General features: G+C 42.3%; 1 long non-coding RNA gene across 1 annotated transcript; it reads left to right on the top strand.

Moving 5' to 3' along the window:
* The first annotated feature begins 571 nt into the window (after positions 1–571).
* On the top strand, positions 572–6,202 carry LOC120374052. The gene is made up of 3 exons (XR_005585861.1): positions 572–953; positions 1,316–1,513; positions 3,226–6,202. It is a non-coding gene; the product is annotated as an uncharacterized LOC120374052 (long non-coding RNA).
* The last annotated feature ends 6 nt before the right edge of the window (positions 6,203–6,208 follow it).

The raw sequence follows: 6,208 nt of genomic DNA, 5'->3' as shown, positions 1-6,208 counted from the left end.
GGCGCGGGGCCCTGGGGCGCGGCGGGGTGGCGAGGGAAATGGCGCGCGGGCCGCCGGGGAGGGCTGTGGGGAGATGGGGGCGCGACGGGGTGGGGAGGCGCTGGGAAGGGGCGGGCGGCTGAGGGACAACGGCGCGCGGGGCCGAGGGCTGGGGGCGGTGGGTTCTGCGGTTAGGGCACGTGTGGGGGCAGTTTGGGGGCTGTAGGGGTGTGTGGGTGAGGTCGGGGCGTGTGTGGAGGACTGAGGTTGGGGGAGCTGTGGCTCAGGGCGTGTGGGGACTGAGGGTGGGGAGCTGTGGGCGTATGGGGGCTGTGGCTTGGGGGTGTGGGGGACTGAGGGTGGGGAGCTGTGGCTCAGGGTGTGTGGGGACTGAGGGTGGGGGAGCTGTGGCTTGGGGGTGTGTGGGGGGACTGAGGGTGGGGAGCTGTGGCTTGGGGGTGTGGGGGACTGAGGTGGGGGAGCTGTGGCTCGGGGTGTGTGTGTGGGGAGCTGTGGCTTAGGGGGTTGTGGAAGGAAACCCGGGGGTGGGAGGTGGCGCAGGAGGGAGAATGAGTGGAGAAAGGGTGGCGGTTGGAGGCCAAGCCCTATCAGAGGGGGTTGGGTATGGAGGCCAGCAGGGAATGGTGCGGGAGGCGAGGGGCGCTACTCACTGGATGTATGGGCTGCAGCCCTGGCATGGTCAGGCTCAGCTCTCTATCCCCTTAGCTTGGTGGGGAGCTGTGCAGAGGAGCACAGTCTTGGTGCTGCCAGAGAGCTAGAAGGGCCTTTTTCTGTGGTTCCCCTAGCCGGACGGGGTGCCTGTGCCTGCTGCATCAGCTTTAGATAGGCTGCCCTAGCCCATCCTCGTGCTTCCCAAGATGCCTCTTACTGTACCCTCTCATCCCTGCTGCCCCGGCTTTCTCCATACCACCCCATACACTGAGCCAAGGCAGAGACACCTGCTAAACACAAAGGTACTATAGTTAAGGCATGTGGCTCCCACATACATCTACCTGGATGAGACTCTTGTCTGTGCAAGCCACAGAAGCTGCTAGTTCTGAAGGCAGCGTTGGTGACTGAGGTGTCAGACACTGAAAAAACACATAGGGGAAGAACATGTTGTTTGTAAATCAAACATCCCAAAAGGGGCAGTGTTCTCTTTGGACAGCTCTGGGTCACTGGAGACAGTCTAGTCTTACAAATGAAGGATTGTCACAAGGAAGACCTTGCAGTCTTATTTCATAATGCTTTGTTGATTGTAGTATGTCCTGTTGTCAGATTCAGAGGCGGAGGAGGTCCTAGGGTGCCAATAAAGTATTTCTTTACCTTTTGCCAGGCACATTTCTGAAGTGAAGTCCTAAGTATGTGTTGGCAAGGCTAACTCTCTGCGTCAAATATTGGCTCCACTGGTATTTAGCTTGTGAAACCCCACACTCACTTGCCTCTGCGTATGAATGGACTTATCAGAGATGGGCCATTTTCACTTGGATCAGTGTGCAAGACTCAGTCTGGCACTTCATGCCTCAATCACCTGGTGAGATTCCAGCTTGTCCATTGGTTAATCACCTTTTACCATTCATTGCTTCAGTAGACTCTTGTTTTATTTCCCCCTCCCCCCCCTCCCTCCCAAGGTAGGAAGAAGCCCTATTCCCATGGACTAGTTTTAAAAGTTCAGCACCAACAAAAATGACAGTCTAGTGGTGTTGCCATCTGTTGCCTGGCTGAAGGCTGTTTCAGCCTCAATTTTCGTAGCTTGGAGATGATTTTGTGTTGATCAAAGCAAAAGTGTGCTGAGCTCCAGGGCAAGGATGGTCTGTAATAACCACCACATAATGACTTTTAGAGATTATCAGTGCACCTGCTAAATGAGTTGCTTGGCTCTCCTAACTGGAGGAAAACTGCAGCAAGACCCAGTTAGGAGGGGACTGGTCTTTCATCAAAGCTCAGGAGGGTTGTTTTTATTCCTGCGCTTCATAGGCTCAGAAATAATTCGTATTTAACTAGATTGACCTGAAAAAGATCTGGGGAGGGCCACATGTTTAAATTATAACTTTAAACAAAACAAAACAAATTCATAGTTAATAAAATTGTCTTGAGGTGGTCAGAACTATTTTTTCCCTCTTTTGAGAGTTTTTGTAATGATTATATCACAAGACTAAGAGCCTCTACTCCTGATTTTTTTTTTTTCTGTTTTATGACTTGATCCGACCTTGGAAAAGTCATTTTATTTACCTTTATAGCATAGTTTCCACAATGACTAAAGTTATGTACATTAAAAAAAAAAAGTTAATGTTTGTAAAGAATTTTAGGCTTATTGGATAACGGATACATGAATTTTATTTTAAAAGTGGCCAAATACCCTCTTCAGACATTGTGAACAAAACTGTCTCTTAGTCTGGGACTTTGTGCAAAGTTTTGTCGTAGTGAATTTTAATCGCTAAATTATATGCCTCTGTAAAGCAGAGTTGCTCATGGAAATAAAATATTTTAGAACCTTAATTAGAGCTGTACCATATAAATATTTTTTGAAAGAGTACAAATATATTTTCCTTTACCTAGCTTTTGTGAAAGTGCTATGATGAAAATTGCTTCATAAAAGCTAGGTGCTATTACTTCCAGATGATAAAATCATATAAGAAAGTACAAACTTCCTTTCTGTACATTTGAATAAAGTTGTTTCAAATGTTTAAAATCAACAAAAAAAATTAACTGCTATGTAAGTGTGATCACACAAAAATTCAATGAGAAACACATGAAATTCCTTGAGGGTTTTTTTCCCCCACCCTTCCTCCTATTACAAAGATTTCATATGTTTTGAAAAGCAGAGCACAGAGTTTAATTTTTGACAGTTTCTCCCAGCACAGAACAAGGACCCAAACCTGAAAAAAACACACTTTCACAACTGTTAATGCATTTCAGATAACAGTGGAAGATCGAGGTTTGTAAACAGAAGCTGATTTCTGATGTCATGCCTCAGTATGGTCACGGAAAGGTTTTTATTAGTTTTAAAACAAGAAGAAACCAAAGTAAAACCATTAAAAATATTATAGCCTTAATTCGCTTAAATAATTCAGGGCTTAATTGTGTGGCCCTTTTAATAGTAAAACTTCAACTGAAGCAAAATTTCACCCTAATTGAGTTATTTCCTTGTGCATTTTCGAATATACCTATTATATGTTGTGTTTTTATTTTAATCAATTCAGAGATATTACTTACTGGTGAAGTTTATGGGATTCTATCTTGCAGGGTTTTTAGAGAAACTAAGAAGCATAAATGACCAGAGTCTTCATCTTGTAATGGCAGGAAATTGATCTTGTGATCTCTGGGTAATCTTTTGGAAGGTGTAAATACTCCAAAGGTCCTACCAATATGTTCTTGTTTTCCAGCCCAAAATACAGCAAGCAGTTAATACTATGGGTATGAGTAAGAATCACAGCAATTAAACATCTAACCTTGTGCTATTGCTGGAGTCCATGTAATTGTCCATTCATTGTTTTTTTTCCCATTAATCTTAGAGGAACCTACTAGTAGAGTCCTAGCAGAGAATACCAAACACTCAGTAGCATGATAAAAGATCTCCAGATAATTCACACATACCTAGCACAAACCATAGCATCCAGTGAGCTTTGCAAAATGAAGTTTTAAATCACAACATATGTAGGAGGTAGGTCAATCTCATTTTATCAATAAAACTTTTCTGTGCCTTGATTTACTCAGGTGAATTCCTCATTATACAGTGAGTCAATGATAAAGCTGAGAACAGATCTTGAGAAGCCTGATTTCTAGTCCCATGCTGCAAACACCAAAATGCACTCTCCATTAACGTTTTATAATTCCAAAAAGTATCTGGTTTTTCAGTTACTACTCTGACCAAATAGAAACTTACCCAAGTCTGTGTGGTGCTTCTGTAGACACAGGCTTGTGCTCCTCATTTTACTAGCTAAACACCTCTAGCTTTGACCAATTAGCTATTTTAACCTGGAGTTTGTCTATTTCTAAAGGAAAAGTATACAGTACAGGACTGGGAATCTGGAGTACTGCATTCCAAAGTCACCAGGCGGTTTGCTTGAGGGGCTGCCTATACAAATGTTTCAGTGCACAATTAGTCTTAATCAGTTCAGTTGGACTTCTCATGTCAATAAAGTTATGTTGGTGCTTGAGCATTTGCTGGATTGAGCTCTTGGTGGGAATTTTCTTGTTTATAATATTCCTTTGGAGACCAACTAGTATCTTATTGGTCTCTGCGACAATTGGACAGTGCATTTCCTCCTTCACTTCACTGCTAACATCTTTTCTTCATTCACTGGTAGTGCATGTAGATATGGTAATTGGAATGAAAATAATCCGTTTCTGAGCCAAACCCCTTATAGTTAAACAGATGCTATATCTGAGATTTGTACGGAGGGATTGTTATAAAAGTCTCTGTATCTTGGACTTAAAAGTTCCAGTGCTTAAAATCATTTAAAAAACTGGATTGTTAGATACTTGTACTAATAACTAGGCACTAGTTAGGTTACATCTGGAGCCAAAGTTCAGGGATATTCTGATCTGATGTTATTTACCTAAAATTGTGTATTTTAATTTGTTCTATGCGGGTTAGATTATTCCAAAACAATATGAAATATAATTGTTTTTCTAGTGCAGAAACTTCCAGGACTTGATAATATATGGTAGATATTGCACATAACCAATTTCCAATGACTTCAGTGGAAGTTGTTTGCAAACACTGGTTGCATAATCAGACTCCTAGTATTCAAAATGACTATTTTTAAATTATATTTAAAGTAAGAATGGCTAGTGTATAACAGTGAAACTCAAATGATGGAGCAGCTTGATCAAAGCAGCAAAACCAAGATAACAAGAAACTTGCTTTATGCCTTTTTTTTTTGGTAGGGAAACAAATGGAAACAGGAATATTCATATACAAAATTACAACATCATGATTGGTAATGAATTAGTGGGCTGTTTAAGGCATATTCAGTACATGTGCAGAATCATAGATTGAATCGAGAAAGATAAGTGTGCATGCCATAGGAGGGCAGCATACTAAATCTGAGCAGGGGAATAGGAAATGGTCAGGTCAGGAAAAAACTTCCAGAGCAGTCCATGAAAAGAGGGTCTCACAGTAAAGGGAAACAATGAAATCCAAATCCATCAGTCAAGAAGTGAGCAATCTCTGATTTAAAGTTTGAGTGTAAGTATATATACAGGAATGACAGGAAGTGTGACACTATGTCACTTCTATTCTTGATTCTGCCACAGGCTCTCTGTGCTCTTGGGAGAGTCAACTTCTGTGTGCCTCAGTTTTCCCCCTTTGTGAAATGGGGGAAATCTACATGATAGGAGAGTTGGAAGGCTGAATTCAGTAATGTATGCAAAGCACTTTGAGATCCTTGGAAGGCTGTTTATAAATACCAAATATTAAATGTAGCATCATAATAAGTGGTATTTCTCTTTAATGAGAGGAGGTAGCTCAGTAAGTGCTATTTGGAGTGTCACTGATGGTGATCAGGAGTGTTTCCTGTGAAAATGATGCACTACAAGCTAGGTATGTACTTGGCATGGCTAAACTGCTACCATTGCTACAATGCTATTTATGCTTGTGCCAACTCAGTGGTACTCAGACTGAGGCTCGTGAGTCGCAAGTGACTCTTTAATGTGTCTCCTGTGGGTCTTTGCAGCACAGGATATTAAAATGTGATTTAATTAGTAACCAGTCAGGATGATTTTACTATATAGAGAGAGAGAGTGAAACAAATTCATATATATAGAGAGAGAGAAACTGTGAATTCACACTATTGTGGCTTTTGGGTAATGGTCACTAATTTGGCTCCTGAACCACTGAGGTCTGAGTATTACTGCCTTAGCTCATAGCATAGATGTACCGGTAGATCAGATCATTTTCATCTTTGGCATTGTTTTTAGTAATGTGTGTGCAACTGAGTGTGTACATGCCTATATGCAGTGTAGTATCCTATGGTGAAATGAAAAGGTGGTGAAAGACATACCTAAACCCCTCTGGACAAGGGTGACAGGATTAAGGAAACTCCCTTAGCCTCATTTGCATAAAAAAGATGAGATGGGGAGGCATCTCCCTTAGCATACAGAATGGAGAACAGAGATTCCAAGGCAAAAACTGCACTGAACTCTGGGACCAGAACAGCAGGAAAGCCCTGCATGATGGGGGATCTCTGCTCCAGATGTTAATGAACCCATGTCTGCACACCCC

The sequence above is a fragment of the Mauremys reevesii genome, linkage group 10 (genome assembly GCF_016161935.1).
Source record: "Mauremys reevesii isolate NIE-2019 linkage group 10, ASM1616193v1, whole genome shotgun sequence".
Taxonomy (NCBI): domain Eukaryota; kingdom Metazoa; phylum Chordata; order Testudines; family Geoemydidae; genus Mauremys; species Mauremys reevesii.
The sequence above is the reverse complement of the archived record's forward strand: the minus strand, read 5'-3'. Positions and strand labels throughout refer to the sequence as shown.